This window comes from Grampus griseus (assembly GCF_964374135.1).
Source record: "Grampus griseus genome assembly, chromosome: 10".
Taxonomy (NCBI): Eukaryota; Metazoa; Chordata; class Mammalia; order Artiodactyla; family Delphinidae; genus Grampus; species Grampus griseus.
This window is the reverse complement of record NC_139004.1, coordinates 65,559,690-65,572,703: the sequence shown is the minus strand read 5'-3', so window position 1 is coordinate 65,572,703 and position 13,014 is coordinate 65,559,690. Positions and strand designations below refer to the sequence as shown.

At 45.4% G+C, this 13,014-nt stretch overlaps 1 protein-coding gene across 4 annotated transcripts in view; it reads right to left on the bottom strand.

The window, feature by feature from the left end:
- Positions 1-13,014, bottom strand: part of DAG1 (dystroglycan 1) — a 63,600-nt gene that overhangs the window by 44,889 nt on the left and 5,697 nt on the right. Inside the window, exon 1 of one of the 4 annotated variants that reach the window (XM_082663294.1) lies at positions 12,090-12,200. The exons of the other annotated variants lie outside the window; for them this stretch is intronic. The gene's annotated coding sequence lies outside the window, so the exon portion shown is untranslated. Of the gene's footprint in view, positions 1-12,089; positions 12,201-13,014 lie in introns of those variants that run through there. 4 annotated transcript variants of the gene reach the window in all.

Here is a 13,014-nt window from a genome sequence, read left to right as displayed (position 1 = left end):
CTCCAGACTCTTGGGGCAGTGGGGGAAGAACCATCTGTCCCTGGCCAGTGCAGCCACCTGGGACAAGCAGTTGTGTGTCTGAGCACAAAAGTACTCACCAATCCACTCTCATCTTTCACTCAGATCAGCCTAACTTGTACACATGAATGATTAATCCAACAGAAAGTGGTGCCCACGACAGTGACTGACATTCCAAAGTCCTAAGATGACCCTCCAACTCTATACCATGCTGGTTCCTGGTTCAAAAACTTCCTGGAAAAACCAGGGACATAGGCAACTCCAGCAAGATGAGGAGTAACAGGAACTGGGAACCACATCCTACCATGAGGACCATGATACAAACCCCTAGTGAAGAACACCAGGACCAGATAGGAGCATGAAGCCCTTCAGCAGCTGCTGTGGTTACATTACCTTCTATAGATACACACTAAACTACTGATGGATGAAATGACAGGATGTCTGAGATTTGCTTCAAAATAACAGAGGGGTGGGGTAGGGACAATAGTTGGGAGTGTGAATGGGCAAAACTTGCCAGTAGGTGATGGATGTTGGGGCTGGTGATAAGTACATGGGATTCGTTGTATTATTCTGTCTTTGAGTGTACTTGAAATTCTCCACAACAAGAAGATCAAAAATAAAATACAACAGAGACATACAGACAAAATCCCCAGTAATTAAAACATCAAGTATATCCAGCAATTCACTCTTAGATATATACTCAGAAGCCATGGACAAGAATGATTCATATCAGTATTATTCATGATAGTCAAAAATTAAAAACAACTCAAATGTCCACCAAGAGGAAAAGCAGTAAATTGTGGTATATTCATATGTGAAATACTATACAACAAAAGAGAACAAACTGCTGTACAGAACCACAAAGATGTCACAAACCTAACATTCAGCAAGAAAAGACAGGCACATGAAAGTACATATCATACTCTCTATCATTCCACTTACATAAAGGTCAAGAGTAGCAAAACTAAGCTCAAGAACAGAGGTCAGAAAAGTGGTTACCTTTAGGGAGATGCTGATTGGGTAAAGGCACAATAGAACCTACTGGAAATGTTCTGTATCTTGATCTGAGTGATATATACAATATCTAAAACTGTCAAGCTGTACATTTATGATTTATGCATTTTGCTACAAGTAAATCTTGCTTCAATTGTTTTTAATAGTGACCAAAAAAAATCAAATACTGCTAGTTATCAGGAGATTCAGTGAAACAACTTCATCTATAACAGAATAGATTTTCAAAGCCTAAAGAATGAGATAATTCAGCTCTGGCCTGGGACAATTTTGATTGGAGCCTGCTACCTGCCTGCCACCTGCCCACACCTGAGTTGAAAGCAAGGACTCCCTCTAAGGACCTTCACTCTTAGCTGATCACAAACACCATAGAATACCAGAGCAGCCAACATCAGAAAACATAGCTTTAACTCCTGCTTCACCACCTAAGCAACTAGCTCTGGTTGTGGTCTTGACCTCACCAAATTCCAAGTAATGCAATTTTTAAAGGTAGTGATACAGATCTCTCACACAGGAGATTCAGCGCTTTCCTCACCGCCATGCCCGCTGCTGACACCCACTCCTTCAGGCAACTCCTGAGCAGTGCCCAGCAGCCTCTCCAGCCCTTCCACTAGCACAATCCACACCTCGCTAACTCTGGAATTCCTTACATTCTCCTCCCTAAAGGACAACCCTCAGAAAACTTGGATTCAAAACAAGAAAACAAAACCTGGTCTACTTCCTTAGGCCTAAGCAACCTTGATGGACATACAGGATGCAAAAATCTGAATTTACATGGCTTCAAAATTATTTAAGTATAAAAATAAATGGAATTTTAAATGTGTGAAATAATAGCACAACAAAAACTCCACAGGCACATGGTAAGTGTCACAGCACTGGGAAAAGCCCAGAAAAATCCTGGTACATCACAGGACATCTCTTCTCAGGGGCAGCTCCCATCTGAAGGGCAACGAGCTTACTATATACAAAGGTATAGGCCAGCCATGAGCAGAGCCCTTTTCCTCCAGATCTTCACGGCAATAGTTGACCAGGCAGCAGCTCTCTGATGTGAGCACATAGTTGCCCTCACACCAGATACCGGCTTACGCTGCCCAACAAATTCTGGGGTAAGCTGGGGTGGGGCCTCCAGACAAGAAAGCCAGAACTAGCTGATGAGTTCCTGGGCCTGGAGCCTGACCCTACTCTCAACACTCACTCTTGGACCTCCACATGCTCACATCTTCAGCTACCAGCCAGCAAGGTGACAACACTGGTAGCTGACATACCTCTCCATTCTGTAAGGCAAGTCTCTGTACCCAGAGACTGCTTGAGACCAGCAGGTGAGGCCATGACCACAGCCCACAAAGCTTTCTACTATCCACCCAACCTACCTGGTCTGATGGTGCAGATATGGGGAAAGACTAGATTCTGGCTGCTCTCTAAGCTCTATCCATTTCTCCATTTCCTTACCACTGGAGCTGTGTGGCCTACATGGAGAAGCAGGAAAATCCTCTAAAATAGCTTTCAAACACAAAGAAAATTTGTAAAACACAATGCTCATAAGACAGAGTTTGAGGAGACCATTTAAGTCATCAGGAGCTACACCTTCATTTTACACACGGGTAAACCAAGGCTTCTACAGTCTCCCAGATGGTGAGCAATCACGCAGGATGAGCATTCCTCCCCTAAGTCTCAAACAACCTTTTCCCCATCACAATACCCTATCAACAAAAGAGGAAAGGAAGAGAGGAAAGCTGAAGAGGGGACAAGATGAGGGACAGACAATGAAAGGCAGAAGAGCTGAGAATGTGGGGAGAAGAGCAATGTGAAGAAAGAAGGGAGGGCCTGAGAGGGGGACAGCACTGTGAACCCATCTCAGTGAATTAGGCCAGAGAACACATCCAGGCTTTTCCTCTTCCAACACCTGTCACACTGTGCTGGGGAAACTGGTTTGACAAGGACCACAGAGCCACTTAGAGGCTGAGCTGGGCCTAGCCTCTCCTCAGGCCCCACTGTCCTGCCACAGAAGTGGTGCTCTGGGTACCTGCTATGAGCAAAATACGGAACAAAAGGAAAGCAGCACTCCGGAGGAAAGACCCAAACCACCTCAGCCTTGCCAAAGGGACCAAACCTGAGGCTGATCAAGCCTTTGGATCCAGCTGCTGATTCACAGGAAATACAGAGAAGAGCATGCTCAACTGCACCCTGGGACACAATCTGCTAAATCTGGACTGTGAGAGATTCCACAGGTCTAAGGGCCCAGGTTCTTCAGCAGATAATTGCAAGGAAAAGGGACAGAGGGGAGAAAATGCAGATAAAGAAACTTACAAGATATGACAACTTTAAAAAAAATGGACAAAATTAAACTGCAGTGCCTAAGGATACACATTTGGGAGATAAAACCATTAAAAAAAAAAAGTAAGAAAATGGCTACAAAAAGACAGGATGGGGTCACCTTGGGAAGGAAAGGGAGAGGGGGCTGTGGCAGGGTTGGGGCTCACAGAGAAGCCTCTGGTGGAACCAATAAAGTTCTATTTCATGACCTTATAATTCACTAAGCTCTACTTTTTTGGGGGGGAGGGTGGTCTTGTTTTCTCCATTTTTGTTTAATTTTACACTAGTAAAGTTTTTTAAAAGTTAAAAAATAGGGCTTCCCTGGTGGCGCAGTGGTTGAGAGTCCGCCTGCCGATGCAGGGGACACGGGTTCGTGCCCCGGTCTGGGAAGATCCCACATGCCGCGGAGCGGCTGGGCCCGTGAGCCATGGCCGCTGAGCCTGCGCGTCCGGAGCCTGTTGCTCCGCAACGGGAGAGGCCACAACAGTAAGAGGCCCGCATACCGCAAAAAAAAAAAAAAAAAAAAGTTAAAAAATAGATTTAAAAAGACAAGATTAAGTTGGGACTTCCCTAGCAGTCTAGTGGTTAAAACTCCACGCTTCCACTGCAGGGGCATGGGTTCAATCGCTGGTCGGGGAACTAAAATCCTGCATGCTGTGCCATGCGGCATGCATGCATGCACACATGAATGAATATATAAATAAATAAATGGATGAAGTAAACAGAAAACCAGTCCTGGAAGAGCTTGAGGACTTTGCAAAGCAGCATATGCAGAAAGAGAACCCCACCAGGAAGCATGGAACAGAGAGGGTGGCCTCATAGGCAACTGGGTGGAGACCTCTCTCTAATTCAGAGGTTTGGCCTTAGGAACCACCACTGGCTGCTCACCCAGGTCCCACACTCTCCAATAGCTCTGCTGGTTATTAAGCTGATATTGTAGCTACCTGCATGACTCCTTTATCCTTCTCAACTGGTTCCCATGGCATCAGGGTTAGGAAATGGCTCAACAGGTCAGAGACATATCACTGTATACCCAAATGTCAGCTTGGCTTTCAAAATAATCTATTACTGCCCGCCAGCTCTCTAAGGTCCTCTCCCTGATCCCTCACATCACTCTCTAAGATGGGCCTGGCCCCCCAACTCCCCTTTATGATGAATCAGAGGCACACTGACTGCAGTCACTTGCCAGGGGCGTGACCCTCAGCCTCTCCAAATCACTTTTCCTGAAAAAAGGAAAAAAATTTTTTCCTTCAACTGAAGGGAAATAACTTCATCACTTCTCCCTTTTTTTTCTGGTCAGGGCAACGATAGGGCCCATACCTCTCTCATCCATTGCCAGATCCATTCCCAGGGCCTAGCATGGTGCCCAGGACATGACAGTGACTCAAAAACCACCTGCCAGGGCTTCCCTGGTGGCGCAGTGGTTGAGAGTCCGCCTGCCGATGCAGGGCACACGGGTTCGTGCCCCGGTCCGGGAAGATCCCACATGCCACGGAGCGGCTGGGCCCGTGAGCCATGGCCGCTGAGCCTGTGTGTCCGGAGCCTGTGCTCCGCAACGGGAGAGGCCCACGTACTGGAAAAAAAAAAAAAAAAAGAAAAAAGAAAAACCACCTACTGAATGAATGAACAAATAACTGAAACCCAGCGACAACAGGGCCTGCTGGGTGCCAAAAGACAGTCCCCTCCATAGTTCATGGGCTAGCCTGTCTTGCAAGGCTGCTTAACAGCCAATATTTCATCTTAAACACTTCCTAGATCAAATTCCTTTTTTCTTTAACTTTTTCCAATTATAAACATATATTCATTAGGTAAGCTAATGCATGTAAAGGACCTGACACAAAATACACTACTTAAAATATATATACAAAATACAAACAATCTTAATCCAGCCACCCATAATCTCTGATGGGTGTAATATTTCCGTGCTTCAGACAACCTACAAGAGCAGACTAGCTAAGGAACATGGACATCACTATGTATACCACTGGGCATCCTGCTTTCTCCACCCCAGATCCAAATTTGAAATAAAACTGCCAAGGTCAATAATCCCCCCACAATGACAAGGAGTCTGCAGTGACTGCAGTAGAAATGGACTTACTTTCACAGCAGGGTTTCTTCTCTTGTACTGAGAATCAGCTCTGGCACAGTGGCCTCCTCTGCACTGCCCTGCACTGCCCCAGGACTACTCCCAGGCTGGGAGAAGGCCTGTGGGCTCTGCTTCCCCTCTATCCTATCAGAGGATTTACAGTGAGTATTTAGAGATTTTCAGCTCCCCGCTGGTGGTATCATGTCATTTTCTTATCTGATAACAGCCAATAGCTTTACCCTCACCTGCCTCTAAAACAAAGATCAGAGACCAAATGCCTTCACTATCTGGAAATCACCTGGAGCCCTCTCCAGTGGGAACCCACAGGCAGCTCCCCCTGAACACAGATTCATAAAACCCGGCGTCTTCATCATCTGGAGGCTGAAACCCCATTTTTGTCTTTAGGATAATCATCCTCTGCTCAGAAGTTGGGCACCGGTGCCTGTACCCTCATCTTCCTCCCACCCCGGAGCTCTATGCTCAATTTGTCCCTCAAGGAGTCAAGGAAACCCAAAATACTTTAGGTTTCCAGGGAGGATGCTGACTTTACAGAGTAAGGTTCTGACATTCCAGACTGAGCTCATCCTCCTATACAACAAACAAAAAAGTCTTAAAATTTCTGTTCTAAAGAGTTCCAACACTACAGCTCAGCTGAATTACATGCTCCAGGTACAGAATCTGCTGCTGCTCAACGTTCAACCAGGAGCACTCACTTGCTCCAAGTCTCTTAAAATGCATCTGTTGACTGAAAAGTCAAAGTTACCTATTATAAACTACCTAGGCAAGAAGTCATATGGTCACATGGGGAAAAAATAAGTAGAGGTATAGCTCTTTGAAAACCAAGGGCTTTTCACACCAGACATGCACTGCTGTTGATAACTCAAACAGAAATAAACATTATACTAAAAAAGGAAACAAAGCACTTCCAGGCACTCAACTCATGCAGCAACCTTGCCAGTCCATGCTCCTTCTACTGCACTAGTGAGGTTCAAGAAAACAAACCTGGGCACACAAAGAATTTCCAAAGAAACTCCTTAAAAATATAAACAGTACTGTAAAGTTAACAGAATCCTTGGTCCTCAAACTATTTTTGTCCTTTATTCGTCTCGATGGGGCCAGTGCCTCCAGGACGATGCACCCCAATAAGACACCACAGCACTCAAAGCTCCACAGGTGGGCAGCTTCCCTGGTGGCGCAGTGGTTAAGAATCCGCCTGTCAATGCAGGGGACAGGGGTTCGAGCCCTGGTCCGGGAAGATCACACATGCCACAGAGCAACTGAGCCCATGCACCACAACTACTGAGCCTGCGTGCGCGCCTAGAGCCGGTGCTCCGCAACAAGAGAAGTCACCAAAATGAGAAGGAGCCCGCGCACCACAGCGAAGAGTAGCCCCTGCTCGCTGCAACTAGAGAAAAACCATGCAGCAACGAAGACTCAATGCAGCCAAAAATAAATAAATTTTATTAAAAAAAAAAGCTCCACAGGTAAGCAAGCAGTCAAGCTAGAGCTGCTTTCTGAGAGGTATCAATGGGCTCACGTCTAAGGCTTTTTTTTTTTAATAAGATTCTACTTGGTACATATAAAATATGATCTATTATGTATGTAATTATAAACCACAATAAAAAAACACCCCTGAACCAATCACTTAACCTAAGAAATATGTCCAGCCTTTATTAAATATCGGACTCTCAGTTTACACTAGAAAAAGGATAAGTGTAATAATAGTAGCAATTATGGAGAGGTGTAGGGCATATTACTAGGAAGCTTTTATTTCCTCCTCAGCAGCCTATGGGGAGGATATTCTATCCCAATTTTGCTGAGGCAGAGAGGTCAAGGGCCTTACTTAAGGCCACATCAGGATGGGAGGGTTCCAAGGGACTCAGTACCTCTGGTAGGTTCCTTCCTCAGGCTCGAGTTTCTACTGCTGAGGGTAGTCAGTGTTTTCATTGTCCAACCTCGTCACACTTGTACCAAAAATCTTGCCTGTCTTGCCAAAAAGCAAGGGTTCAGTGGGTAGACCTCACCTCTTGGGAAGTCATGACCCAAAAGACCATAGCATGACCAGGCACTATCTGAAAGAACAGTTCTTCTTTAGAAAACTCAATACCATTTTATAACAAGTGCTGGCATTTGCAGTGCGATCTCAGCATGGCAAATATGTTTTATTCCTTTATTTGATAAAAACAAGTGCCACTCCCATCTTAAAACAGAGAAGGAAACGTATCACTCTGATCAGATAGCAGGTTAAAATAGGCTAGAATTTTTTTTTCCTGTAATAAAAGAAAGAAAAAAGGTAGGAGGAAGGCAAACATCCAGGGCAGTGCCAGTGCCAGCTGCTCCTTTCACAAGACACTTCCACAGAAGACAAAGAAATTGTACATGTTGAAGCATCATGGAAAGAATGGAATTTTTTTTTACTATGATCAGGAACAATTTCCAGGACCATTCCGAAGTCAACCTACCTGAGTTTTAGAGGAGCAAATTTCTCAGCAGCCTTCCATGCAATCAATATAGACCTCAAGTAGAAAAGCCCTTCGCCAATTCCAGAAAGGTCTGACTAGGCCTCCTCCATCCCCGCTACCACCACCACCAACTCACTCACCTACCCTTCATGGAACCTGCTAAACAACAGCTGATCACAACTCTGGCTCCTTATCTGAAGTCAACACCCCCGAAAGACAAACAGCCAGTGACCTCTATCTGTTCACTCATCAAAACCAAAAATATCTCATACATTTTTTTTCCAGGGACACACTTGCCTGGGGTCAGGAGAAGAACTGTCTGATGGGTAAGGCAGTCTGATATCAGGAGTGAGCTCCCATATCCGGAACAAACCTGTTTTTTAAAAAGTTGAGTCTCTCTGGCTTCCCCTACGCCATATTCTGGCATTTCACATCTTCAACAAGTTCTACAGTTGATTAAGGCCAAAATAAGTTTTTCCTTGGCTTTACTGAGATATAATTGAAGGCCAAAATAAATTTGAAAAACAAGAGTTTGAAGTCCAATTTCATTCACAAATAGATTAATCCTATGCCTCCCAGTGGATTCAGAATACTGGGCCTCCCCAGTGGCCTGGAGGAACTGCCCAGCCTCCTGTGACCTGGCACTCAGTCACCCTTGGGAGCAGCAGGCCTGCCTCTCCAAATATGGCCTGAGATCTGCAGTAAGAGTGAGCTCAGGCCTGCAAAAGGGTCCACAAGAATGTTTACCAAGACTGACAAACTTAGAGGGCAGCCCCAGGAGCAAAGAAAGCACAAGCACCATCCCTCAGAACACTCCTGAACAGCAGGGCAGCATGTGAGGAAATGACTGCTTGCTGGGCTTCTGGCCCCTCAGCACCCTGTAACCAGAGCAGACCAACAGAGAGGCCATGGCAGGCCTGACACTTAAGCGGAGGGCTGTGCACAGCCCACAATGGGCCCCATTCTCCCTGGAAGCTCATGGCAGGAGGGCAGAGGGGAGGCCAGGACATTCCTTCACCCCCTCACATGGAGGGAAAGGGCACAGGCAGCCCAGGGTATCAGAGGCCTGCATAAGAAGAAAGCCTGAGCAGCCATTTTTCTATCCAGCTGCACAAATCAAAAAGGGCCCCTCCTAAAAAAGCAGAAGGGAGTCCTGAGGTGCCAACTGATTAAGTCATGAGGATTAGATGACCTACACAGGAGTCCTCTCTCTGGGCAGCAGTGCCCAACCAGAAGGAAAAAAAAAACACCACCACCACTCAGGGCGTTGAGGTGACAAGGGACCCCACATCCCCCGTCAGCCCAGGGCTGGTACTACAAGCAGAACAATCAACTTTTCCTACTAAAGATTTCTTCCCAGTGCCAAGGAATCCAGTCACTTTTTAAACTACTTTTAAAACTGGAAAAAGCACATGTTCAGACTGGCAAACACAGTATGTTAAGTCTATACTATTGGGACTTCCCTGGTGGTCCGGTGGTTAAGAATCCGCCTTCTGGGCTTCCCTGGTGGCGCAGTGGTTGAGAGTCTGCCTGCCGATGCAGGGGACGCGGGTTCGTGCCCCGGTCCAGGAGGATCCCACATGCCGTGGAGCGGCTGGGCCCGTGAGCCATGGCCGCTGAGCCTGCACATCCGGAGCCTGTGCTCCGCAACAGGAGAGGCCACAACTGTGAGAGACCCGCGTACCGCAAAAAAAAAGAAAAAAAGAAAAAAGAATCTGCTTTCTAATGTAGGGGACCCGGTTCGAACCCTGGTCGGGGAACTAAGATCCCACGTGCTGTGGGACAACTAAGCCTGTGCACTCTGGTGCCCGAGTGCCACAACTAGAGAGAAGCCCGTTCACCATAACAAAAGACCCCCACATGCCACAATGAAGACCCAATGCAGCCAAATAAACAAAAAAAATATATATATATATATATTTTTTTTTTAAGTCTATACTATTGACCCTTCTGACAAAATATTGTGATCTCTTCCAGGTAAGCAGAAGCAACAGCTGGTAGCACAATCCAGAGAAGGAAAGGAGACAGGAATCCTACTGTTATCTATTTGTGACTTTAGTGAATTCTATTTTTACATCTTTATTAAAGAGCTTCTCTTCTAGTCTCCTCTTACCAAATTTCTCTCCTCAGGCAATTCAATCTTCACAATATTGCTCAAAAGTCTAAAAATATAAGACGCTTATTCAGGTATGCTTAACATAACAGATAAAGCAAAGTTCACTACACTTCCTCGTTTTCCACAAGACTCAGAATCCACCCCTGTTCAAGGGCTACTCATCAGGCTGGTCTCCACCATTAAAAAATCCAGTAAGCAAGAGACTTCTCTGGCAGTCCAGTGGTTAAGACACCATGCTTCCAATGCAGGGGGCAGGGGTTCGATCCCTGGTCAGGGAACTAAGATCCCACATGCCGCACGGCAAAGCCAAAAAAATCCAGTAAGCAAGGCTCCCTGAGGTCAGGGCAGATCCGATGCAAAGACAATCTACCAGCCCAAGCAGGAGTATACACAAGACATTTACAGTGACGAGAGATGCATGTTTTATAAAAGCATTTCATAGTATAATAAGGGCCCAGAAAATGGATGGTATACCGGGTGCTGATTAACAGCCAAATAAAAAGGAACCAGTATTTGCAATTCCATTATTAACTTTATCATTTTTCTTGGCAAAAACTGGTTAGAGAATCAACCCAGCCCTGGAGAACAACTAAGCTAATTAAAAGAGGCATTTATGAAAACCAAGGCAGAGCTGGTTCACTTCTGTCATAGACAGCCTTGGGAATCTTCTTAAGTAATCCCATATCAACCCCTGGAATTCCTAGAGTAAATGTTCCCAGTACAGTGAGAGGTAAAACAGAGACAACCATAACATTTGCCAAAACAAGCATCTACCAATTCCACGAATCTGTTTCAATACATATTAGAAAGAACTTTGTAAGCAGTGATTCTTGTCTGTCGATTCCCATACTGCATACATAAAAACTTAACATTCATAGAAATGAAGAGCAAATGCCAAAACAGACCAAGCTGGGCACTGGCCTCTCTTTCCCTGAGTATGACACATCCTTCCAAATGTTTCACTCATCCTTAAGCTCCCCTCAACTGGCACACTCCCCTATACTTAGGGTGTCCAAGGGCTGTGACTGCCTCAGGAAGAATGAATCTGTGGCTACACATACCCCCAATGGCAGAGAATATCGAGTCTAGGCCTCTACGTGACTATAAAAATTGCATACCCATGCAAGTCATAGAAAAGGAACTGGGGAAAATGTACACAGTGCTTAAAAATGAAAATCAATAAAAACCTGCCTTACTTGATGTTATAGATGTGCTCCTCCAAAACTGTAAGTCACACTGCACTTTTTTCAAAAGTTTTATATTTAATATTGCAGTAATAAAAAGATTCTAAAAAAACTTTATGCACAAAGATGTTAACTGCAACATTATCTATTATAACCAAAGTAAGATTAACAACCATGTAAGAACTGGGGACAGGTTAACCATTAAAAATGTTATATTGGGCTTCCCTTGTGGCACAGTGGTTGAGAGTCTGCCTGCCGATGCAGGCGACACGGGTTCGTGCCCCGGTCCGGGAAGATCCCACGTGCTGTGGAGCGGCTAGGCCTGTGAGCCATGGCCGCTGAGCCTGCGCGTCCGGAGCCTGTGCTCTGCAACGGGAGAGGCCAAAGCAGTGAGAGGCCCGCGTACCACCAAAAAAAAAAAAAAAAAAAAAAAGTTATATTTATAGAACAATGATCATGCTATAATGCTGGGAGGGCAAAAACAAGATTAAAAATTAAATTTATACTCTAACCTAAACTCAGTAAAAGCGTTGCCCAAGGGCCATCTCTGGAGGACACCCAGGAATCAGGGGATATCGGCTGCTCCTAGGGAGGGGAAGCAGGGACTTAGGGGGTGGGTGGAAGAAAGATTTCTTTCCCCTGTCCAATCCTTTTGAACTTTTTGAGTTTGAACCATGTGTTAGCATTTCCTATTTAAAGAAAGAATACAGTTGGGGGACAAGGGATTTTTCCCTTCCTTTCTACTTTTTTCTTCCACATTTATTTTAAATATATCTATTATTTAATACAGCTTTTCCCCCACTATAGTGTCTTAAAATTCCGTGATCATTTTGCCAAGTATGTGATTATCCACCATCTTTCTTTCACAGAAATCTCCCTTTTCGAGTAACTTATCTCACCTTCTAGTGCTATAAAAGCCTTATCTTGGGGGGACTTCCCTGGCGGTCCAGTGGTTTAGACTCTGTGCTTCCACTGCAGGGGACACAGGTTTGATCCCTGGTTGGGGAACCTAAGATCCTGCATGCTGTGCAGCACAGCTGAAAAAAAAAAAAAAAAAAAAAGCCTTATCTTCCTGGAGAACAGAGGCCCTACAGGAAAAGAAGGAACCAATATTGGTGAAAGCCCACAACCGAAATAGAATTACATACACCACAATGACCACCTCCAAAGGAAGTGGGGAATGCCACTCAGTCTCCCGCCCACACCACCAATCAGTCACCCTTTATTGTCAAAGGGTAATAATGAAAATGAAATGTATTCTGTAGAGTCAATTCAGGACCAAAAATTATAAACAGCTTCAAAAATATAAAATTAATTCCAATGTCTAAAATTTAGACAGTGGTATTTTCAAAATCAATTAGCTCAAGAAGGTATAACTGAGAAGCAAAACCTCAACACTAGTAAACGCACCCCATGATGTATAGGATAAAGGCATTGTCATAAAAGTGATTTTTTTAGGGACTTCTCTGGTGGTCCAGTGGGTAAGACTCTGTGCTCCCAATGCAGGGGGCCCGGGTGCAATCCCTGGTCAGGGAACTAGATCCCGCATGCGTGCCGCAACCAAGAGTCCACATTCCGCAACTAGGAAGCCCGCATGCCGCAAGTAAGAAGTCCACATGCTGCAACTAAGACCTGGCACCGCCAAAATTTCTTTTTTTTTTTTTTTTTTTTGCGGTACGCGGGCCTCTCACTGTTGTGGCCTCTCCCGTTGTGGAGCACAGGCTACGGACGCGCAGGCTCAACAGCCGTGGCTCACGGGCCCAGCCTCTCCGTGGCATGTGGGATCTTCCCGGACTGCGGCACGAACCCGTGTCCCCTCCATCG